General features: G+C 39.9%; 2 long non-coding RNA genes across 2 annotated transcripts; one reads left to right on the top strand and one right to left on the bottom strand.

Annotated features, from left to right (window-relative positions):
* Nucleotides 1-106: 106 nt before the first annotated feature.
* Nucleotides 107-26,055, bottom strand: LOC118212416. The gene is made up of 4 exons (XR_004762214.1): nt 25,772-26,055; nt 21,285-22,038; nt 19,019-19,186; nt 107-1,133 (listed from the first exon to the last, which is right to left on the bottom strand). It is a non-coding gene; the product is annotated as an uncharacterized LOC118212416 (long non-coding RNA).
* LOC118212417 lies at nt 7,596-11,747 on the top strand. The gene is made up of 3 exons (XR_004762215.1): nt 7,596-7,787; nt 10,857-11,043; nt 11,291-11,747. It is a non-coding gene; the product is annotated as an uncharacterized LOC118212417 (long non-coding RNA).
* Nucleotides 26,056-26,091: the final 36 nt, after the last annotated feature.

Here is a 26,091-nt window from a genome sequence, read left to right as displayed (position 1 = left end):
ACTGTAGAGGGATGATGTCTGGTCACTGTATGTACTAAGGTGTAGCCTGGCAGAAGTTATGATTTCAAATGGTCTTTAAAGACCAACAACAGCCATTTCTGTTGACATGTGACACCAACTGTAAAACGTCACACTTGTTCCTATTGTAAAGCAATTGTAGGTGCCACCTTGACAGAATGGACAGACCCAAAAAGGGTTTGTTGTCCTGAAATTTGAATAAATCCTTGGATTTACTTTGTAACACTGTTGTAATTAAATACATAACTATGGTTTGTGGCGCTATTAAAAGATCATATGGGCAGATTTTCAGATATGGGGGAAAGATACACAATAACAAGAAATGCACAATAAATAATTGTTTCCAGTGGGGGCTATCTGGTAGTATGCAACACAAAGTGCTACAAGGGAGGAAAGCAAACAACCGTCTGCACTCTCATACAACCCCCTGAGGTAGGTGGGGCTTAGCTGTGGAAGAAAAAAAATAATTTTGGGCTGTTGGGTAGCTCACACAGTAAAAGGACCCCTTTTGGTACGTGCGTGAGCACCATAGTCTTGAATAAAATCTAACCAGTGCCAGCTGTGGCCGGCAGCCCGACAGGGGTGCCACACAATTGGCTTTACATTGCCCAAGGGATATATGGGAGGGACTCTGATAGTGGGGATAGCGTTGTTCATTGTTCAAGTGACCCCTGTTAGCCATCCGGGCGCCTATGGCTTGCTTCCCACGCACACGTATAATTGGGTCTCCTCTGCTCGTGCGCAGCTTGTGGCTGCGGTATGAAAAGAAGCAGCTGGCTGACACCGTGTGTTTTTAAGGAGAACTGCGAGTTGTCTTCACTTTTCCAAGCTGTCAGCAGGGGTGCATATGATCATGCTTGTACATACAGTAGTTTGCGAATTGCACATTCCAAATTCAGCTGGGATTTGAGATCCCAAATATTTAATTGAGAAACAAAAAGAAAATAATTCCAGATAACTAGCTGTTCCTACCTCTGTACCACTCGCCATTCACAGACGCTCAGATGGACACAGCTTGTGCTGGATCCTTCTCTCCTCTCTGCAGACACCCTTAGCTGCCGGACCCATCTCTCTTAGCAGCTCCGCCAGACACTTTGTGCAGTGAATGATGCTTCCTGCAGACAGAGCAGGGGGAGAGGATGAGTCACTGGGAACAGAATATAGCCAAAGAAGCCAGGTATTCGTACTGTGAAAGACAACCAGTGCACCCCTGAAAGCCTAATGATATATGAGTGTACAGTGGGCTTTGGACAGACTGATGCAGGCTCTTCAAATCATCCTCCAGTAGCAAAACTCAGTCATTTACTTTGAATTCTGATTTTTTCTCCCTTTCTTAATCAGAGGTTTTCATTATTTCCCTGTTGTTTTTAACTTCAATATTTTAATGATTAACCTCTTCTGTAGCACCCCTCTTTTTAACACAAGCCTGAAAATGGCATACACCAAAAAAAGGTCACTATTTTTTTAAACTCTTTTGACTACAGGCATAATCCTGGTCTCTTCTGAAAGGTAACCATTGGATTACTCTAAATACTACTGAGACAAAGTAACAGATGCTCAAACAGTGGAAATGGAAGTTTTTTTTTCACCTGTTAGATTTATTTATTTTTAGTGGATGCAGATGCTTATGGCTGTGCCTGGTGGGCTTAGAAACACAAAGGAGCCACAGCCACAACACTGGACAAGTCCTGGTTCAATTTATGTTGACAATACCACGAAAAAGGGTCATGCTGCATTGTTTTTTCTGAGCTACATATGTTTAGGCAAGTTTCCAAAAAGGCCATTTGGAGACTCCAGAAATATTCACTTAGACGAGTGATTTTCACGTCTTCTGTTTAAACTTCGGCATTGCAAAATAAATTTTTGTTGTAAAACAACCTTTGTAGGGATAAAGCTTTAAAAACTTTTTTGCAGGTGCATAACGTTTTCAACGTGCATACTGAAAAAGGTATGGATGGTTTATTCAGGAGAAACAATGTGTGTCCTTTCATGGAAGCCTAACAACCGATACACAGTTTGAAACATAATTAAATTACCAAAAATCCCTCTCAGTCAGCACTAAAATAGCTTGCCACTGGCTGGCAGTGTACTGGGCAGAAGTTATTCAGTGCCTGTTAATTCGCTGTGGGTCCCATTTGCTATATGGAGCGATTGCTTGGTCAGTACTGGTCACTGAAGCTTATTGGTGGGCTCATCTGATAACATTCCTTTGTACGCCATACTTTTGCTGTCTATGCCACAATGATACTTCCTCCAAATAATTGCTAAGTAAACAATATTCTACAGACTGACCAACATACAGACATGCATAAATAGAGAGATTATTCTACTTCCATTTCCAGGAATCTGCTTCATTAATTAGACCCATGAGGCCTACAGTTACTTAATCTGCCCTCTGACGTCATGGCCAGTTACTGGAAAGCTGGTGTGTAAAATGAGAGCTCCACTGTTTCTGATACGATCTCCTCATTAGAAGCACCTCCTAGATGCATGAATCAACTGACCCCTTTTCTGCCTTACAACAGTTTCAGCACTAATCTAAGAATTATATTGCCCATCTTTTTTGATGAAAATATACAACCAACTATTACATGTAGTTAAATATTGTTGGGTATTTTTAAAGTTCATGTATTTCCAATGTTCCTGAATAGAAAAGGAATGGTAGACCACTGTAGTGGATGACCAAAAAATATTTTCAATTGTGAAGAAAAACCCCTTTTCACTAGCCAACAGTCTAAGAGTCTCCACATCTACAACTCCAGGATATAGGCATAGATGTGTCAATGGCTACCATAAAGAGAAGGCTACACCAGCAAGAGCTCAGTGGGTTTACAGCAAGATGCAAACCACTAGTACGCCTCACAACCAGAACAGCCAAGAGTTCATTAAAAAAAAGTACATTTAAAAAACTGGGCCAGGGCCAAAAAGTGGAATGACTGGTCAAGTCAGTCTCCCGTCCTGAATTCAAATGAACATGCGTTTTACTTGTTAAAGGCAAGACTGTACCTGAAGGCCATGGACATTAGATTTAGAGAATGAGGGGCTTTAATTGATTCAGCAGCAGCAGAACCAACCTTGAGAGTCAAATCCATGGCACCAAGAATAATCACCATAGACCGTTCTGAAAGTATGACATCAAGAGGATCCACTGGTGTCACTAAATAACATCGAGAAACTGCCAGCAAAGGGCAAGCTTTGTTGGCAGAAACACCAGCCAGCAGAATTCTTTTCTCCAAGGTTAAATGAATACAGGATTCTACATTTAACTGAACATGAGTTAGATTTTTTTTTTCTTAATTAATAGAGTCCGAGTGTTTTGGACCTATATTTGTATACTTATGAAACTGACATGCAGTCAATACTCTTTGTTTGTGTTGTAAAACTTCATCATCTTGCACTTTTGACTGAACATGAACACTCTGTAAAAAGTGTCATATCACGAACACTGGGGTCGGTGTGGTCTGAGGTATGTCTCCTCTTCTTCATCTAACTTGGCCTCTGTGTACACAAAGGTGTATTCCTGATTCACCAAACGTTAATTTGAAAAGAGGCAGAAGCATGTGCAACAGCACATTTACCGTTTTTGCACATATAAATGCACAAGCGTGCGGGCACACACACACACGCACACACACATTTAAAAATGGCAGCAAAGCTCAATAATATCTTCATTATACAGACGTGTGGGTGTGAGCTTTGGTGCTTGAAGACAGGAAATAAAATTGACTTGGCAATGGGATGTGTTGTTACTGTTTACTTGCCTGCATACACTGTTTACTTGCATACACAAACTGGGAATCGTTCACAGATTGCTTCTGGGCACTGACCTATTCCAGTCACGTTGAGGTTACCTGCACCTTATGCCAGCAGTGAAGTCAACTGTGTATCTTGGCACCCCTTCAGAGAGGGAGAGCATGGTAAATCACATCAGCGTCCTCAATGTACATCTAGGGCCAACTGACCAAATTTTTAAGCAAGGCTGAATTATATTCGCAGCACAGGTCTGAGCTGTACTTGTAAAGTATACTTCTATATTTGCTTGCCACAAGTATTAGCAAGTAAAGCTACTGGGGCAAAGTTTCAATTTAACATTTAGCAGAGCAATAAAATACAACCGCAGAGTGAGGTTTACATGCTGATGGTGTGGGGTACACACTTTCCTTAAGCTTAAGCTTGGCTTAAAAGGTAAGCGTTTCTGAATAATTTTGGTATGCTTGTTCAAGAATGTCATTCTCCAGTCTATAAAACTATTCACACTGCACACACAAGCCAGATTTCTCACTGATCCAAAAGCCAAAAGCAGTGACTGGCAAAGTGAGAAACAGAGATATGAGATGAACTCCCTTTATAATGAAATTCTATGTCAAGTGGTCCTGGTCAACAAAACAGGCTGGCTGAGGCTACAAAAAGCCATTGTGGGGGAGGGAGGGAAAGTAAGCCAGCTGTGTTAGTGCATGTCATGCAATAGACTCACACAGAGACAAAACAGCACAGTGCCAGAGATGAGCGAGAGGCGGTCTCAGGCAAGCACTGGGCCATTGTTCGCCTGCAGCTGGCGTATCTCTTCAGCGTCCCGGCCCCCGACCTTTAACACCGCACTGATCCGCACTCGGACCTGCCGGAGACCTGGCCACTCGCGCGAAGTCAATATTTGCACTGTCTCCCCCACCCCACCCCACCCCCAGCCCCGATCCCGACGGTCGACTCGGCAGGGAGGTGCGAGAAAAGGCTGACTGTGCACGGGGTGTCTTCTCCAAGAGACACTGACCATCCATCATCTCCAACCTACCCCCACATCAGTATCTGTCCAGCAAAAACAGCACTTCCTGCCATTAGCATCAGAGCAATCACTTTAATCTGCTCCAGTCAAGAAAACACTCCTAACGCCTGTAATGCCTTACTGTTATACCCTTACTGTTTGAGATCAGGGTCTCAAAGAAAGAAAAAAAAGAGGTCACTGCTTTTCACAGTTATTCAGCAGATTGGTTTTGGAAAGCTGAGAAACTGGGTTCAAGACGAGATGGGTATGTTATGGGTCAATCAACATGGAAACAGTTCAAATGATACATCGGGGGGTCGTCTCACAAATTTCCCAAATATGTGTTACTTTTTTAATCTCCAACCTGTGAATCACGTTTTATTGCTATGGTGTTATGTTCTGCTTTGTTAGTCATTGTTACAAAGAAAACATTTCATTCTAACGATTGTTTCCAAAAATAAAGCATGATGAATTCAAATAGCTATCTTAAAATAAACAGTCATAAAAGAAGTGCACTTACAATTTTTTAAAATATTTTTGGCATGCTTGTTCAAGAATATGAGGCTCTAGCCTAAGCGAACTGCAGCGATTCACATCACGCCCTCGGTTCACCATCTGCCGGTCTGGTTAGGTTGGTCAACTAGTCAGGTGGCTCTGCCCTATCACCTATGCAGCCCCATTGGCTCTGTGTAAATGAGTCGTGATTTCACCAGCCTGATGCTCCAGTTTCAGGGCAGAGCTCCAGTTGGGGAAGCTGTGCCAGCCCCACTCTGGCAGCTGAGTGACAAGGCAGCTGTGCATTCTCCCAATGAAGTGCCCTTGGTCCTCACAAGCCCGCAGACAGACTACAACACATGTGCATAGCACATCTCAAAGCCCGCTCTCCCTCCCTGCTGGGGTTTCCCAACAGAACACACGAAACAGAGTTCTGGAAAGGGGGGAACCAAGACCATGCCATTAAGAATGAAAAGTGAGGACTCCTGAGCCACTGGGGACAAACACTATAAGTAATGCCTTTATACTGATGCTGAGGAGACTCCAATAGTCAACAAACAGTCTGGCACACACATATGCAACAAAAATATATTGAAAAATATATTACAGTATAGCTTATAATACATTTCGGTCTATGGTGACACTACAAGTACATTTTCCAGGATACACCTATTGCAACGTATTCTGCCAAATAAATGAAATGTAATGTAATGCATCACTATAGTGACACATACATTTATAGTAATAACTGTGGTGGAGTTATAGTAATAACTGGGGTAGAGACGGAGTACAGCAGGTGTCCACCTTTACTGCCTAATTACAGTACAATTTCAAGGTCAATCAATCCCAGAATGCCCTCATAAGTGTTCAGGTGCCAGCAAGGGTCAAACCATGCAACATATAACACCACCAAAATATTGTTTTTATCATTTAATAATACATTCTGGTGGTTATATTCAGGCCTGAGACCAAAGTGGCAATAATTGGTATATTTTGCAATATATTTCATATATTATTCTATACATTTCTCAGTACAAATGTAAACATATTGCTCATCATAAATAGGTTATCTTATTTTCTTATGTCACTATCATGGCTTGTTTGATATCATTAGTATGGGTAGATAAATTCTTGAAACACAACTCTCTGGTCACTTACAAGTTGCACTTGAAGAACTAATTTACAATAGGGTACAAAAGGGGACAAAAGGGAGACCCTGTACTAGTGCTTTCCCCTACTTCCCAGGCTCTTCTCTGGCCCTACTGTCCACTCCAGCTGCACAAACATGTTGGGCATTAAGATCCACAGTGCCAGTCCTCACAGAGGGTCAGTTAGTTTGTCTTTGGGCCAACCAGAGAGAGCCCCCAATCCCAGAATGCTGAGTGGCTGCCTGTGGTCAGTAGGGAAATGCTATGAGTCACCTCTCCAACCACACTCTGCCTGAACCCACACTATTTACATTGGGCTGGGAATGGCCACTTATGTTCTCAAAGCACTCAACAGTTGGTCTGTGCCTTTCATGTCCTCAGTAATCAAAGTGGCGAATTATGCTGGAATTACTATACTAGACCCAAATGTATTCAATAACATATCCTGCTCTGTTCTACTAAAACTTGAGGCACTACACTAGTGTTGCATACCTTTCTAAATTGTTTCTGGATCTGCATTATGTTTAACCTGCATTTGTAGTGACTTTCCATTTGACTGAAAAACAAGACCTGTTCATTTGTGGGCTGACCTTCATAAATCAAACAGCAACTGCAATCCATAATCTTTACAGCGGCCCAATATAAGTTCTGACTAAGCGTTACCCTGACTCCATAAGTATAATTAAATAAATGTACAATGCCAATTTAGAAGCTGGAGCAGAGATGGACAGAGAGGTTTCAGGTCTTGTCCTGTCTGATTGGAAAGATTTAAAAGGTATGCAAAGCCATGAAGAGTGCTTAAAATAGACCCAACACTTTTCAACTCCACCCTTCCCCAGGGCCGGCACTGTCCTTGATAACCGGGGAAACGTGATTACATGAACACAGAAAACAGAAGTGTTCATGGGTAACTTGTGCAGTGAGATCAGGAGACTGTATGGGCAAAAGTCTGTTCAACTGAAAATGCAGCAGGGAGAGGAAGATACACATCTTACTAAAGTGCCCATGAACTAAATACAGTGCTTAGTCAAGCTCTTAAAACATCCCATGTGAATACTGGGATAAACACATCTCTTTGCTGCATGTTCATACTATTTTTATCTCATTATATGGCACTGAAAAGTGAGCAGGAAAGGGAGAAAAGCTTCCTTTTCCTGGAACAAAAATCTGCTGAGCAGAACCATCTTCTGTTCAGGAGTCCGGATACAAAAAGAGACCACTAACTACTATCTCTGTCTGCAGCAAAAACGTGCTATTCCATACTGTCACACACTTAAGTGCAACCCAGCTGATTTGCTGGATCTCTAGGATTAGGATTGAGGGGACACCGTTGTAGATGGGAGGTCTTGTATATCTGTTGCTGTGAGGTAAGTATGAACTAACAATTTCAATAGAAGCATGCTCTGACTGGAATTTCTACTCTGACTTGAAAATCTATGACGATGTATTAAAAGTCCCACCCACTGCAAAAAAAAAGGGACTGGACCTGGAAAGTGCTTTGGAACAATGGGATATCCCATAGTGGAAAAACATTGTCATGTCATTTTCTCATGAGAAAACAATTACACAACCTCTTTTTCTAAACAACATGTTTTCATATCATATGATTATAACAAATTGTATTTTTAAAATAGTATTCTTTGATTTCTGATATTGTTTAAAAAACTACATAATATATGTTTATGTCATCATGCTCACCGCAGCACTGATGGCACGCGAGAGCTTGATGATGTAAACATCTGCTGTCTACTTTTTAAAGGATAAGTTTTCTTCCATGGTAAAACCCATTGTTTAAAACCACTCCCTAAGTCCAGTCACTTTTTTTGCAGTGGGCAGGCCTTTAACACTATACAGTAAGACTATGAAACTGATGTAGGTAGTTTGAATCTTTAACCTTATCTGAAAAATGAGTCTGGTGGATATTTCATAAATGTTGTTGGTGAATTATTTTGATCTAGCTTTGTTTTGAAATTGAAGGGCCGGGGGTGACCACAGCTCACGTGGTCAAGAGACAGGAAAAAAAACTAAAAGAAGTGTTTGGCTTGCTGCCTTTTATTGGTATAAAAATCCCAAAACAATAAGAATATTAAATACAAAAAGGCCAATCTGGCAACCAAACACTACAAAGAAAAAAGAAAAAGAAAAGAGGAAAAGAGGAAAAAACTAACCCTAACGCTAACCCTAACCCTAGCTCTTGTCCATCTCATACAGTAGCTCACCAAAGCTCTCTCCCTTTAGGCCTGCGAACCAGGCCTTTTATTAGGCCCGGTGATTAGGTAATGGGCCACAGCTGCAGTGATTACAATGCATTGCAGCTGTGGCCATACCTGTGTGTGGGGCCAGTGCTGCCTCCTGGTGGACAGCACCCTAACTCCCTTCCTGGCACCACAGCTGAAATGTATTTGTTTTAAAGAAAGATGTGCAGAGGGGGGATGTATCATTCAGCATCCCCAAAGAGCTGTATCAGCAATCTTACTGCACACTATAGCATTCATGCTATTCAGTTCAGTGTTCAAACATCTGTGACAGTCATGTCAAACTGTACCCTGTGACTGAATTATATAAATTTAATTATTCAAATAAAACCAGGTTATGTAACATGACTGAATGTAAAATTAAAACTTTATCACATTTATGTAGAGGTCCTGTTACATTACAGGCATTTGGCAGACGCTTTTATCCAGAGCGACGTACAACAAAGTGTATAACCATAACCAGGAACAAGTGTGTTGAGAACCGTAGAGAGAAGTACCCTTCCAAGTGCAGGGAACAACCGCATAGTTGAACTTGGACCCTGTAGGTTAAACTGATTAACACTAACACAAACCAGAACAGCAACAACGCAGTCTATGCAAAAATACAAGCAGTAGTTAAGACGAGTGCATTAACTAAGTCAACTACGAAACAGCTACCTAGTTTCAACCCTAAGCTTACAGTCAATTTAAAGATTACAGGGAAGTAGGGAGGAATGGGGAGAGGTGCAGCCTGAAGAGGTGACTCTTCTGTTTCTAATATGCATGCATCACAGACAGCAAAATAATTCACAATTCTAAAAGAACTATAAAGTTACTGAGGAGTTGTGAGTAGAGAAGATATGTTCAGAGACAACATTTGTTGAAAATTAATAACAAGTCATGGAAATTGTCATTTGTTTGTCATTGTCATTGATGTTTAAGAGATAAATGATGGCTAAAATGATGGATAAAAGATGGCTGAGGGTTTAAGATCTTTTTAGAGCACATGTAAATCCCTTGTTGTGGCTAATGAATTAAAGAGAGTGTAATCCTGTTTTAGGACAAACCACTTTACAGCTGGATTTGAATAATTTATATGCTGATATTTACCACAATAATTACAGTAAAATAAAATGTGAATCTATTTGCTATCTATTACTTTATCATGAACAAATACAATAAATCATTGGCACATTAATATTCTGTCATCAATAAAACCATTTACTTCAAATGTTAATGGAGTGACTAACCTACCACAGTCCTAGTTACATTTTTTGTGTTGTATCCAATGAGTGTCTGTGAATGTGTGAAGTTTTTTTATAGACAAATGACATTATACAGTATATGTGATCATATTTCAATTATACTTTTCATAGGTTAGCTACTTGCATTTGACTGCCTCAATGTTAAATAATTTTATAGTTCCAGACAAACTTTACTGGAACTGTGTCACCTCTGAATGTCCTCCAAAATTGTCTTTGCCCCGCTTTTTCCACAATGAGAAAAGAAACCCAAACAAAGGGAAAACATAATCTGAATGTATATTTTATTTGATTGCTTCAGGTTATGATTTTTAACATTTTGACTTTAGCATCAACATTTTCAAACCCAGAAAAGCACTTCTATCCATAGTCCTTCGTGTATTTCCATGTTCATTGAAATGCTTTTAAGGGAAGTGACCGAGCCCATCTGTTCTTTCATCTCACACAGTGAGTAGACAGACACCAGGCTGGCGTCTGCCTTACTGGGTGGAGGACATCCTGAGCTTGAAAGCCTCCACCTTCCTCATGCATTAATGTAACTCCTGCTATTTTATACCCATACTATTAATGGGCAGGAACATAATTTTAAATGAATATATGTAGCCAGTCAACAATGGCTCACAATCTAACACAACTATATGAAAATGATGAATTAATGCATGGTAAAGATTGAATTACTGTCCTCCCAGACCACAGCAAATCTGAGCACGGTACAAGAGAACAGAAACATAGAAGTTCACAAAAGAGTGCAGTTATCCACTCTCTGGATTTCAGCATACATTTGTCTGCTGCATTCTATTAAGATTTGTCCTGACTCATATTTAATCAGGATAATAATTTTGTGTTCTTCATCCAAAATACAGTTTGACAAATCCAGAGATCTCCTCGTTAAGTTTAATAAATTGTGTTTGCATTGTCTGCATGTATCAAGCGGTTACAGGGCACTGTGGATTGTCAACTGAGAGAAGAGATGGGTGTGAGCTGAAGCCTGATTGAAACACATCTCATCATGTGAAACAACAGCCAATCATAATCTCATCATCTACATCACAATCAATTGTTTGGTCAATGAAAAGCGGACAAGTTGATCGTGGAAAGCAAAACCTAAACAAATGTTGGAGTGATGTGTAAGTCATTTTCTCGTTGCCATCTTCAGGACCATCCAAACATGCATTAGTGTTTGGCTGAATTGGCAAGGCAGCCTTATAAATCAGTCTGCCCAAAATAAATCCTTGCTTTACTTTCTACTATGAATACAGGTACAAGGCTTTTTTATATATATGGTAAAATATTCTGACAATAAGTTCTCCATACGTATTTTAAGAAATAACCCTGGGTACACGTTGACACTTTTTTCATTTTTATTGATTACAGAGGCAGTGCAGCTCATCTGGAAGAGGGATACTGGGAACTAAGTGAATAATTGCTTTCAGAGAGGCCCATACCCCCAGCAGCCCACTGTAGACAGACTGCTGGGTCTGCTTTTCAGCATGCAGCAGAATGACAAAAAAAAGGAAACTTGGAGATGTCATCTGCTTTCAGGCTTAAGTGTGATCCCTTCTAAATGTTTTTACCAGAAAGAAACCCACAGGGATTCGAGAACTAGCTTTCTAAGGAGTCTCAGGGAGGTATTGAGAAAACTTGCGGCTTCTCACATTTCACTTTTCCCAAAGAGACGAACAAATAGCTGAATTCAGTAAACAGCTATGTGTGAATTTGAAGGGATTTTGAGGTGTAACAGAATTTGCACACTAATTTATTATTTAGCTAGAATTTGGTAAGGAGCAAAAGAAATACAGTGGAAAAATAAATCTGGGGATTGAGCAACCAAGTATAAAAATTCTGGCTCTGTCTGCAGTATTCCACTATGATACAATTCAACCACAAAATCTGCTTCATGTGTAGGGATCACTTCTAATGAAGACATGTTTAAAATATCTGAAGACTTGCAAGAAAATTAGTCTGTTGAAATGGAACAGGGTGATTGGTCACATTCATTTTCAGTACCTGATTACAAATGACAAAATTGATAATTCAGTTCTTATTACAACGTCAAGCAAAACATACTATATGTGATGGGAGACTTGTCCAGCTGCAGCACTGGTTTTCAATGTAGTGACAAGCCCTGTGGTTTAGTATCACAATCTGACCATGCCAGTGCTGACTGTGGCCAGCTGCAGCCCACAGATGCAGCACATTATTGGCCACAGTGTTGGCTGGTCAGGCTTCTGTAGCATGTCGGCAACAACAGTGTGAAGTGCCCTTTACTGCAATATCTGTATAACCCAGCAGGTGAACTGTAGAATGAAAGTGATGGACAAACTGACAGAGGACACTTCGGAGGTAGGACAGATCCAGAGGAACCGGGAATCAGATTTTGTAAAAAAAATAAAAATAATAATAATTAAAATGTTTCGTGCAGAAACAGTATGTACACATAAACCGAGTGTGCCTCACACCCAAACCACACCAGTTATGAGAAAGTGTTTAAGCACTGATGTCATCTTTCAGCATTGATGCCAAGTTAAATAACTTACATTTCCAAACACTACCATAATTCTACTGTATAAGGAATGTCTCCCTGTAATGTATGCTGGATAACAGTGCATAGACAAGACAGCTTAATGTTCACTCACTCCCCTGATAGATAACCTGATGAACCTGGGGTTTGTGTGTGAAGGGCAGATGGTGTTTCAATGCTGGGTGTGGTGGTGTGTTTCCATGCTATTCAGCTACAGTTAACTACTTAACATTTAGTGCAGAGCTTGTTCAACCCCAGTGAAATAAGAGAAGACTTGCGCGTGTATGATACATTGTGTACGATGAATTTATTGCTTACACTTACATTCTTCATTGCTGACCATAAATCTTGTATAATTGTGCAGTAGCCTCAAAGTTTCCAGAAATCTGAAAACTGAATATAGTGATCACTGCTCATACATTGACTGTAATGATTGGAGCTAAATGATAGCCTTTTAAAAATGTTTTAGGGCAAAATCACAAGTGGTCATTATGGATGTGGATGTGCTCCACTGCAATTGTTTTTAAAACTTCATATTTGGCTTGATTTAAACAGGCCCCCACATCCTCTGAAACTGAACCATTGAATGTATGCTTGTGGATTTTATTGCAGATGGGGATCTCTTTCATTTATAAAAATGGTAATATGATACTGTAAGATGGTTATTCATACACAATTCAGTCGAGGTAGCTGGCCATTTCCCGTGACTTGGACAGACTGGACAAGCAGCACAGAAAGAAGCTCAATGCTGGTAAAAGTCTCTATAAGCCAGTATAAATAAGGATGTTCTCCCTGGGGCAGGGCAGTTGAATATCAGAGGAATAGTCTGTGTTTGTACAGGATGCAATAGGAAGAAAGACTGTCTTTCTTCCACTCGATATTATACAACAACATTATTCTATTATAAGAACTTTCATTTAAACAATGATACCCATTCATATCTAGCACTAAAATAGCTCTTCAGATCTCCACTAAATATTTACTTTTTAGTAAAAATCCAACACCCTTGATGACTCAAAGGACGTAATCACACATGCAGTAAAATGTTCACTTGATGTGAATCAAATTACAAAGGAGAAAGTTTGTGTGGCAGGTTAATAATGGCAAGCAATCAGCAAACAGGAGTTTCCTGGTGTTTCAGAAGATTAGCACATGAGAGGTTAACAATGTTTGCTTTTCCAGTTTCCTCACACTCTACCTAATGATGCTTGAGCCTTTATCCTATCGATATTTTGCTTTTATTGTGGTGATTATTTGGAGTCATGCTGCTAAAGAGTTTACCTTTCTTTGTAAACCTGGTCAGGGTGGACTCTCTGTGGTATCAAACACACACAGTCTTGTAGAGCCACTGTAGGGCTGAATTTCCTCTGCTCTAGCAGCATTGTTTTAGCCATCTACAGAGCAACACAAAGCTTCAGCAAAACAAAGCTTCAGTACAAACATATAGTATTACATATGAAATATTAAAACATATTAAAACATTCAATACTATCTTGTTTATAAATGCATAAAAAGTGATAGCTCAGGACAAAATATAGCTTCAGTGCTAAAACATGCAGTTGGGGTTATACTGTACATTATTACCAGTAGGATTGACAATCTAAAATGAGTAATACCTTATTTTTTAAAATATTGGATGAGGAAAGAGAACGCATGCAATGGATGCTGGCATTCATGAATTTCGTTACATTTTTTTGTGGGAATAAAAACTGCAGAATGACTGATCCGGGTATCAATGTTCTAAAAATATTTTTCAATGCTACCCCATGAGCGGTGGAGCACTGCAAAGTGAACCCAGTGTAATATAGGAGACATCAAGTTGTCACAACAACAACTCAATAACATCATGCACTGAAAGATTTCACAAACCCACCTACACATCTTAACTTCTTCGGTGGTTTTCTCTTAAAGATAACTATTCATTATATTTACAAAATGTAAAATAAGGCAGTGAAAATCCAATTCCGGTTTGTCTGGTTCCCATGGTCTGGTGTCAAGTCTAGATCTTACCAGTGTCGACTGTGCCAGCACCAACCATGGCCAGCAGGCACACAGCCTGCATACCTGGCACCAAGGGAGGAAGGATTTCATACGGCAAGACTGTCTGCGCCTCCGCGCATCGCAGACCTCATCTGATCAATTAGGCACCTGCAGTCTGTGTGAAGCAGCTGTGCTTACAGTGTACTCCTCCAACGCTATGACTGCGCAGGTCAGTGAAAAGAAGTTCTGGCAACACATGCTTTGGAGCATACTGAGCTGCACTCAAATGGACAGCAATGAGCCCATTCCAACAATGAGACAGGCCTCGAAATACAAACGGATATTGAAAATGAGGGGAAAGACCCATAAAAATCAGAGTTTAAAACTATTCAAAGAATGGAAAGTAAGGCAAAGTGGGATTTTCTTTATTTATTCTTTCTGGCCGTAACCTGAGCAGCATCCAATATTTTCTGGATGTCAAAATACGTAAGGTTATATGTAGTCCTTTAGCCTCCTTTCCCAGTTTGGCAAGATATTGCAAGATTGTGAAATACATCACAACATCCTCCTTAATATGGATTTTTATGGTGATGTACCAAGCTTTTAGTTTCTTCATTTCTGTAATGGAATTTGGTAAGTCGTCTATTTATGGTGACACAGTACAGCACTCAAAAAGCCCATGATAAGAGACAGAGAATATGATTGTTCATACCTCACTGTGAAACAACAGACCAGTGAAACACTGTGTTGTAAATCCCTGTATATCTGGCTGCTCTAAGACTAGAGGTATAGTGAACACCCCAAAAGACAGATAGCTCAACCTAAAAGCGATACATTCTCCATTTCAGCTACCAGCCTGCTAAAACCTTAGGGTACAGAAAATTATAGCACAAGACTAAGTTTTCCAAATAGTGGTGCAGGCCTGTGGCATCTGTAATGCTGTTATGGCTGCAGCAAGACGGTAGTCAAATTATAGCACTGTCGGTTCAAACCCATATGTGACACTGCACTACTTTTAAGGTAGGTACCAACCCGAATAGCACTGGTAAATACCAAGCTGTACTCATAAATAATAGTGTAAGATATGCTCTGCATGTTGAAGAAAAACTGTGAATAATTAATACACTACAACTGTAATTGTGAACAGATGTTATTCAGTTTGTTTGCCTTTGAGAACTACTTTCATCAGAGGATTGCTCCATAAACAGATCAACAATGAGAAAAAAATGTTGATACCACATTTTTTTTTTTAAATGGTGGTTTTGGATATACAAGGTCTTCATTAATCACTGTCTGAGCCCACAGTCTTTTCTGCATGAAATGCTGTTAATGAGCTGGAGTTGAACTCTCAACAACTCTAGGAGCAGCAACGTAGTGCAATACATAATTGGGCTTCTCCAGCACATACCCTGAGTGCATCACTAGAACATTACAGATTCAGTACAGTGTAGTAGGCCAGCTTTTGCTCAACAGGACAGCTATACCAGAAAAATGGTAAAAAATGTATTATCTTTGGAAGAATTTCTGACATGAATAACTGACAGTCAGCTGTACTTTTTAACATGCAAGCTAACACGGCTGTGGAACATTTTGTGCCATTTTGCGGTTTAAATTTTGTTTCTTATATAACTAGTGGAGTGGAATATGTTTGTGTGTGTGTGTGTGTGTGTGCATGCAATGTGTGTGTGTCTATCCTACACTGCAATATTAAACATGAAGGGTCATATACAGCCGTTTCATGAAAAAAATGTGCATTACATGACTGCATCTCACAAGCAATTGTTACAAATACGCCCCCATAGGACAAACTGCATGACTGGACAAACTGCTCTATGTAGTGATGACACTGTATTAAAAAATGTTTCTTGACATCAGTACAGAATTTTCCTTTGCCACTTCACTTGAATATATATGAATATATTTTCAGAATTGGAATGCAGTCAAGAGATTGCTGAAGTATATTTCATTAATACACAATCACGCAATGCATTACACAATTTTGAAAGCAGTATGGGACACAAAAATGTGATAATATTCAAAGCAAGGATTTAAAACTGGATGTGCTCACTTGCAGCCAAAGCAAAATAGATTTTATTGCCTATTCTTAGATCCAAAAAATGTGGTGTAGTTCTGGTATTCGTTTAATTTGACCATTTCATACAAAATGGAAAAACAAAAAGGTACAGATCTCAAGGATAAACCACACAAACCCACTTCAAAATCCATTTTCATTTTTTCTGAGAGAACAATAGGGTTCTGTGGCTCGATAGGTGTGGCAATTCCAAAGGGTTTAGATTCAATGGGGCATTGTGAATAATGAAAGGCCACAGATATGTCATGTAATTCGTTTCAATGACAAATTTGCCCTTTTCTGCAATTAATCTTCATGAATATTGTGCCAAGATGAACATTATTTCCACCCCTTCAAATAGATCCAAATTTGATTGCACTGACATTGAGGGACTGAATAGGTCCATAGCCCACAAATACCTCCAACAGAGCATTGACTGTTGGCATCAACACCACATTTATGTAGCAACAGACCACTTGACTCTCCCCCAGGAAATGAACATTCCCTCTGTTGTCTGGGGAAAGAGTGGACTCGGTCATTTCAAAACAATTGGCACAAATTTACTTTTTGAAGATAGACAGACAAAGGTACTGTATTAGGGAATTTTCAATGCATGAACGTTACCAGTGTAAACACAGTTGCTGTGCAGTCATTCAGAAAATCCTAACCAGGGTACAATAGAAAATAAGAGACTAGTAGTAGTTCTACAAATATGCAGACCACTGTATCAGAATCCCAGACTGAGATGTGGTTATACTAGGGCAGTGCTATGTGGTGATCAGAGGAACTTAAGTCTTATATTTCAGGTGAGAGTTGCATCTTCAACAAGACTGCACAACTCTGACAGCCTGACAGAACTCTAAAAACATTGAGATTATTTTCCCAGAGTGCAGTGTATCTCTGCCGTATAGATCCCAGAGGCTACACTGGAGCAGAAAATGGCTGAGATCGATACAGATTGATACAGACACTAACAGAAGGCACGTAGTGTGTTAGTGCTGCTAACTGTGGCACTAATACAGCATGCTATAGAATGATGCTGCTCTATGAAAGTATGGCTAAGGTGACCACCATGCCCAACCAACATGTCACTGTGTCTTGTGCTCACTTTATTTAATAAACCTATATACAATACAATGTAGGTCCCATTATAGTTCTGCAGTAGGTAGAACTCATGATTGCTCTGGCTACCCAAGAAGAACAGTCGCACACTGGAACAAAGCCCAAACTTTTATTTCTTTGTTTTAAAAACTCCAAGTCCTTGAATGCATGTTCTCTTGGCACGTTTATCATCACCAGATGTTGAAAACAGCCACTCTGGACACCAGTTTCCTTTCCTAAACTTCACTGAATGCCAGCAGAAAATGAGCCTTTATTCATAACAGCTTGACTCCTAGCTCCTCTCTCACGTAAACAATATGTGTCTGTTTGTTTAATGTCAAATCCTGATTTTGTGAAATGACAAGCATTATTCAGAGTACATGAGCTAAGTCTCAGATTTACGGAAATCATTTTTTGTTGCCTTGATAGATAAAAAGAAAAAGAATGAGTTTCAGGGAACTATTTCATTTTTTAGCACACAACTCGACTAAGACAGCTAAAATTTCACATGTACTGGTATTTAGTAGAGAAGCGACACAAGGATAGTACCATGGTCAAAGCACAATTTCTGTGCCACACTTGTACATCATGATACAGTTTTTTTATTGTTACTGTAGAATGCATCAATGGTTAAACAGCACTATTGCAATAAAAAATGAATGGCAACAATTTACATACAAACGTTTAAACTGCAAACATTTGTCACCGGCTCCTCTGTTTCAGAAACAAGCCACCAGTACAGGCGTTGGGTGCTGTCAATTGGTGGACTGGCATGTTTACCCCCAAAAGCTCTGGATGGCACACAAGGCCTTGTGGGAATTTACTAAGAGGGCATAAGAGGCTGCAAATCACTACGCAAAGCACAAGAGGGCTGCTGGCACTGCTTGAGTCAACTTTGTTGAGTCTAACATGGCAACTCGGTGATGGAACAAAAATGTTTAGAGCAGTTCAAGGCTGTTTATTTGCTGCAAGTCACAAAACATTAAGTTTTTTGTATTTTTATTTTCATTTTTTTCATTTTTGAAAACTGTTGTTTTGTTGGCAAAGCAAATGCACCATGTGTATTTTCCAGGTCTTCCAAAGAAAACTACTAGAGGCTCTTTTAAGAAAGCAAGCCTTAAAAGGACCAACACTGCATTATTCTTTGAAGCAGGGCTGTAGCTAGACTGAGAGGGAATTGTAGTACTGCTTTTAACCTTCCGATTACCTCCTAACATCCAAACATCAAGCAGCCTGCATGCCTCTGTAGCATTCAAAGCCAGTAAGCCATGATACAGTTCGGTTGAAAAACACAAATTTCCGCATATTTCACTGATATCATGTTCCTCAGATTTTAAAAAGAGGTGCCCAGTTATTCTAGATTATCAGTGTTGTGCTAGTGTTGATCTGTGAACCCCTTGTAAAAAGCAGCATTAGGTTCAACACTTACAGAGGCTTTGAGGAGGCATTGAAAGATTTCCTGTCAGGGTGGCAGGGGAAGAAGATGAAAGCTCTTGCTGGCCTTGAGCGTGCCTTTGGAGAACAGGATCACTATGGTTTCACCAGGGAGGAGCTCTCTGTGGTGAATCCCGACACCTCTCTTCAGGACATGCTCCACCTTTCAAAAACATACAGACATTTAGAGGGGCATGACAGAACCCCCAACTTCCAGACACATTTCCAGACACACAGCATTTTCCAGCTCATTACAGAGATGTAAATGTCACATAGACGACCCTCAGTTTGATCATGTGATGTAGGCATGAGTGCCAACTCCCACCCACATGGCAAAACTAAATGTATCCATGTATCACTTTGCTACAAAATAATAAAATCATCTTGACATTTAAAAAACACAGCAGCCATTTCATTGAATGTATAATATAAAATGATTACATATACATGTATGCTCACATGTACTTCAAGGCATACAGACCATGAGATGGATGTACAGTATATACTGGAAAGAGTGCTCCTGGACAAACATTTTAAAAGGCTCAAGCCTACTTCTCTTTCTTTACAAATGTCCACACAGACGTTCAGTCCCATTTAAACAGGCTTTAAGGATTGCAATGAAAACAGCATTAAAACACGTGAAGCTTTTATGTGGGGATCTCCTGCAGTTTTTACAAATCCAGCTCAACAGCCGAGCCTAAAATTCTACAATCAGAAACATGCAACAAATATATCAAAGAGCAAAGCCGCCTGTGTACATAATGAATGAAGAAAAGTTAATCAAAGCCACACGGGACGAAGCCATGAGCAGCGTGGAAAATATTACTATCCTTGTTCAAACAGTACTCAGAGAGGCTAACTGTTCACTTAAAACTTTCTCAGAATCAGATTCACAACAAGCAAATATTTCCACTCCTTACTTTGTTGTGGCTTGTATGGTGTTCTTATATGACTTCTTCAACATACAGAAGTTCCATTTTAATAAAGTCATTTACTGGAGACCAACACATTTAAAAGCCACATTAGCCACTTTTAGTGATAAAAGGAAGCTAATTAAAACTGTAAGTTATCATGTTTTGAATCCTAGCATAATGACAGTTGACTTATAAAGGGCGATATGAGGAAACTAGGAAAGTTATAAACAATTTTCATGGCGCCAGCAGATCGAATCTGGGAAACAGAAACACATTCAGAACAGCCTATGAGGAAATGCATGCGCTATTACAATATATTGACACTGTAAAATGTGGAGGTTTTTTGTCTTCATCTAACATCCACTCAAAAGTATGTTAAAAACTTCCTCTATGAATGTCAAAAGCACTTAGAACTGATCAGAGCTTGTAAACAGTAAGCCACATTATTCCTTAATATACTGCTCAATTAATCTTTAATAAGGAAATGTCTTACAAGCGCACTGAACAATGAGAGGCAACATTTGGCTATGACAACAGGTTTCAGAATCTCAAAACTATAATTTAACCAAAGACACATTCTGTTTCGGAGTAGACAATCAAACTATGCTATGTTGACTTTTGCAACAAAGTCACAGATGACTTCACATACTTCACAGGAGATGATAGCTATTGGTCATGCAGCTGAAGCATCATGCAGCATAGGAAAAGGCATTTGCGTCCCTCTCTCCAACTACTAGCTAACAGTGATAGCCAAAAAATACCGCTGGGGTTATTTTCTATCCTAGAAGGGACCTGGCAAATTGGCTTGTAGTGAGGCAGAGTTGAGAACAGGAAATCAATGAAAGCAGGAGACCAAACAATGGAATATTTGGATCATTTCCACCAGGAGTGCCATTCCTGAAGTCTAGCAGTCTCACATATTGATATGCCTCTAGGTTTGCATCCTGCGCTTGGATGAAGCTGCAATGCTACATGTGGCGCTAATAAGCAATAACTGCCTTGACACAGGGCCCAGGCCTGGACTGGTCAGTCAGTCTTGAATGCAGTAAAATTAATCGCTTTATTTCCATACTGTTACAGTTGATGGATCATTTCATGTTAATCGGCATCAAAATACATTTAAAAGGTTCATAATTATGTTAACTGCTGCAAAAAGTATCTCAGATCCAGTGCCTCATGTTTTGGCTTTGCATCTATCAATTGCAAAGAAATGCACTGGCAAACAACATGTGCTTGCTATCTGAAAGGTTTTTTATTCATTCTATATATTTTATCTAAACATGGACATATTAAGATTTTCTGGTGATTTCCAATGACACAGCAGACATTGTTTTTAAGAGGCCTTACACTGTGCATTCCACAAAACTGCAAAGCCCTGAGATTTAAAATCGATGCTTTCCTGGCCAGTGTACTTCTGCTCCCCCTGCCTGCTCTTCCATCTTCCAGCCAGGATGCTTCTCTTCCTGCACTGCTTCAGTTCTGCTCCCTCCAATCAGCAGGTTTCTTCAAAGCTTCCGCCCCCTGCCGCCCTCTAAAGAGAGCCACGTCTGGAGCAGACGTCCGCCAGCGCTGGCAGGAACAGGGAGCTGTGACGTGAATGCCAATGGAGCTTCTGCAACATCCGGCAGGAAGCGCTGGGACCAATTAGCGCGAAACGGGCGTAGATCTGATGGCCTGGACAGGTTTTGAAAGCATTTCACAGATCAGATGAGGGAAAAGAAGTGAAAACGTGGCTGGGCTTTTTGACCCCCAAAAAGTGTAAGGCATATCTAAAAATCTGTTAAAATGTTCATGTTCTGGGAGGAGGGGGTGTTGGTTTTACACGGTTTACAAGGGTTCTAGGGTCTAGCAGCTGGAAAATGCAAAACCGGCCCTTGCACCATGAATTGGCCCTTAAACTTCTTCTTTTTGGTTCAGTTTACGAAAGCCCAGAGAAAGACAGCAGACTGGAGATGGAGCTGCCGTGAGACTTGGCGCTGGACCGGCATATCATTCCACTGGCGTTATCTGGCTAGAACTTGACACCTTCCGTCCAAGAGCAGCGAAAGCGCTAAGGCCAGGGCTCCCGACTCATGCTGCGCACTCCCCCTCCGAAGAAGGCCTGTGGGATCAAAAGGAGAAAGCGGGAAATAGGCTACCCTCCAAAGTCCCCATCGCTGCGCAGGAACTCAAAGTGACTGTTTCGACAAACACCGCGGACAGGATGTTAAACTCAAGACTGTTTGGCGCAGCCAAACCGATCGTAATCAAACTGCTAAAGACAGGTTAATTTCTCCAGAAAGAGTGCCTAGAAAATCTGTGTCATAAGGGAAACTTTTTTCAAAAGGTTCAACAGCAGTGCATTAGAGAAATGCTACACGTGGCATCCAAATTCTCTCCATTTTGGCGGCAGGACAGAAGGGGGAAGGCAGAGTATTAGATTTATGTAGTCGAGAAATCTAAGGCAAAAACAAGCTTGCAGCTTGTACCTGCTGCTTGCAGTTTCTAAAAATATAGTTAGTTGTAATCACAGAGCAGCACTAATTAGCTATGAAACGGCCAATTGCACAGCAATTAAAAAGAAATCCTTACAGGATTGTGAAATGTATAAAACAAACAGTACGTATTAGAGTAAGTAGGCAGTGCTTTGTTTCTTTAAGTCAGATGCTTTTGTTCACATCTCTAATCTGTAATCATAGACTCATTTCCTTGATGAACTGTAACAAGGTACACTACAGATAGAGGCAAGGGGGTACATGTTGATACAGACACAAACACAGGCCCCTGAAACCATTAAATTGTTACTATTTATGCTGATCCTGTTTAAACCCAGCACCAGGCAGCTGACAGAGAGGCACTGATTGTAAAGCTTCTCCCTCCTCCAGCACCTTAAGTCTGAGAACAGCAGATCCACTGTCCATTTTTCCTGTACTAACTTTGCTCTTTACTCTGCATTGTAACAGGAAAACCTCAGATAAAATCAAGTTCAGGAGGAGATTAAAAGCATGTACATGCTGTGGTACACACAGACATCCTCTTTTCAGTGTTTGTATACAAAAATTGGTTGGTTAAAAAAATATGAGAGTTGTTATTGTTGTCAATTGAATTGCATCTTTTCAGCTGGAAAAAATGTGTCCTCAAGCTATACTGTACACATTGGTTTCCTTGTGAGACTAGACAGAATTATTTTGATGCATTACACCACAACACCTAATGTATGATGGTTTTTATTTTTGGATTGAATGGAGATTGCAGATGTTGGTGCAGAATGGACCAAGAAAAAGAAAAACACTGGACATTCAGTGTGCAAGAGTAGTTTTTGCAGTCATCTAATCTTACTGTTGTTGCCATGAGGTCAAAGCTGCTGTCTAAATGGAGGACTGTTTTCCTTCTGAAGCTCATAATTTACATCATAGATTATAATTTGTTTCACAGCCCTTGTTTATCTCAGTGAGCAAAAAAAGGGATCATCACAAAAAAACTGACAAACCTACAGCATGTGTTTCTCAACATAATTACTGCCTGATCCTCGTGTTTTTTTTTTTTTTTTGAAGCACAATAAAAAATAAAAATAAAAACTCCGGAAACTCTGGGGTGTATTTTTTTTTTTTTTAATTACATTTCCGTTGTTTTTCAACTCCCTGTTTATATATACCACTTTATTTTGAATGTGTCACAATTTCCTGTCAATCTGTGGTCAGGATGTAAATCAACCATTAGGTAACAAGGCCACATCTTATTTCCTGAGTGGTCGGCCATTTGGATGGCTTCACTTTTATGAAACCACATTTTGTCATGAGCAATCCCCAAAATATTGGCAAGCCAGACACAGCTCTGTATGATTTCCATGTGCAGACTTTAGTTTCACTTAATCCATTTTTTAAATTTTTTTATTTCACACAAACAAAACAAAGCATTGCTGTATTTGTTATGCCCAGCTCTGTATTCTTGTTGTTCATTTGTTATAATAATTTAACGGCACAACCACACCGCTTTAAGATTCAGGTAAAAATACTGACTGAATAATGTGAATTTCTTTCTTCACTGACTGATTGAGTGAACTGACTCAAATGTCAAACAGATTCACTGCTATGCTGTGTGGGTTGGGTTGTAGCTGACCTCATTTCCTCTTCCTATGACAGAGGGTCACGAGCCGGAATCTCCTCTCTACAACCATCTAAATAATGCTGATAGTCCTATGGAAAAAATATCCAAATATTCATTCTTTCATCACATTTATGCACTAAAATAAACAACACACCGTGCATCATTTATATACACTAAAATAAATACAGAAAACAATACCGACGTACCCCCCTCTCCCCAACTGCTCAAGCATCCAACCACAGATTCACCAGCTTTGTGCAGTGCTTATTTTACTGCTTACTCAATGGCATTGCATGCTCTGATTCCTCTGTGATCAAGCAGATATAGAACACAGCAAAGGATTGAGAATTATCACAAAACACACTGAGCCAAAGTGAACGATTTCATTGGTATGGTATATCAAATAAAATGAAAAAACATTTCATATGCATTTGATTGCTCAAATCAGTCCATGAGTGATTCTGTATACTAGGGCCACCCAACCCTGTTCTTGGAGAGCTACCATCCTGTAGGTTTGGACTCTGACCCTCACAAAGCACACCTCATTCAACAGCTAAATATTTTCAGCTGCTAATTAGTAGAATCAGGTGTGCCAAATTAGGTTTGAAATGAAAGCCTACAGGATGGCAGATCTCCAGGAATAGGGTTAGGACGCCCTGCTGTATACCATATTATTCAGCATTGAACATTTTGCACAATTTATAAACAATTATAGACAATGAAACTGAATTTGCATATGAATCAAATACATCTGTGGGTTACAAATATATTAAGTGGTATATCTGGTATATGTGTTAGGCAATTGATGAGCTGGCCAGATTTTTCCATCCATTGAGTCACATTGTAAAAATTCAGACCCAAAGAAAACTTTTATTTTAAGGTTGCAAGGCAGATGTAACTAGCTGTTCAATGAGGACCACAATAACTTTAACAATGCTATGAGGGTGCATGCGTAGGAGATGGGGAGAAGGTCTCCCATCATTGTGTCATACTGGAAAATATCCCCTGTACTGAATTTATGGCCTGCTCCTGCAGGTGTTATCAGATCGGACACCCTAAGTTCAATAGCAGATCTGCTGTATCCAGACGTTATTTAGCACATTGGGAATGCATGCATAATCTGTTCAAATGTGCAGACACCGTACCCTAAGACAGTCAAAAGCCATTATCCCACCACTGAAAACAGTGTCACCTGGTGAGCTGTATTCTACATCACACCCTGAGCACACATTTTGATGTAATTGGCAGTGTAATATATATATATATATGTATGTGTGTGTGTGTGTGTGTGTGTAATATATCTGCACTGAGTGCTGTGTGATAATGCTCTCACCAGTGGAGCTCAGCTTTAAAAGACACTGAAAGTCAAGGATTCCCTTTGAACTATGGAAGGAAAGAGAAGATGCTGGTCTATCAGCAGTGTAACAAGTCTTCTCTTCTGCATGTGTGCATGCTTACATGTTTTTACTCCCCCAGATATGGAAAAAATGAAGTCATTAAATTGATGTAATGTAGCTTATTAAATCATAAATAAATTCACTTTTTAAAATGAATTATATTTTTGATTAAATATTCTAAATCACAGGCAATAGCCATGTATCCATTGTGAAATATTAGGAGTCAAATCCGTGCATAAATTAGTAAGCGACCCTATATAATTTTTTTAAGAATCGTGCGAAATTCCACGTTTTAAAGGAAACTATTAAACAGTATTACATTTATTACGGGTACAGTATTAAATTTCTTACGATAGTAGGCACCAGAAAGTGAAGTCCCGCGCCACCTGCTGGAAAGATGTAGCTCAGCCGTGGCGTAGGCAGGAAGCATCGTGGAAGGCAGGAAGGCATGTACATTTTTATACAGTCTATGAGTGGAAGGCAGGATACATGTCATTTGGCACGACCAATACATGATTTATGATACGGCTTATTACCATATGCTTGCTCAGTCTTCCTTGTTGACATATTTAGTGCTTCACATTACACACAGGAGTATACAGGTGCAGAGAGCAACTGCAAAAGAAATCTCTCACCTGTTGCAAAATAGCCGACAACACCCAAAATGCACT

The sequence above is a fragment of the Anguilla anguilla genome, chromosome 14 (assembly GCF_013347855.1).
Source record: "Anguilla anguilla isolate fAngAng1 chromosome 14, fAngAng1.pri, whole genome shotgun sequence".
Lineage (NCBI taxonomy): Eukaryota > Metazoa > Chordata > Actinopteri > Anguilliformes > Anguillidae > Anguilla > Anguilla anguilla.
This window is presented reverse-complemented; position numbering and strand designations above follow the sequence as displayed.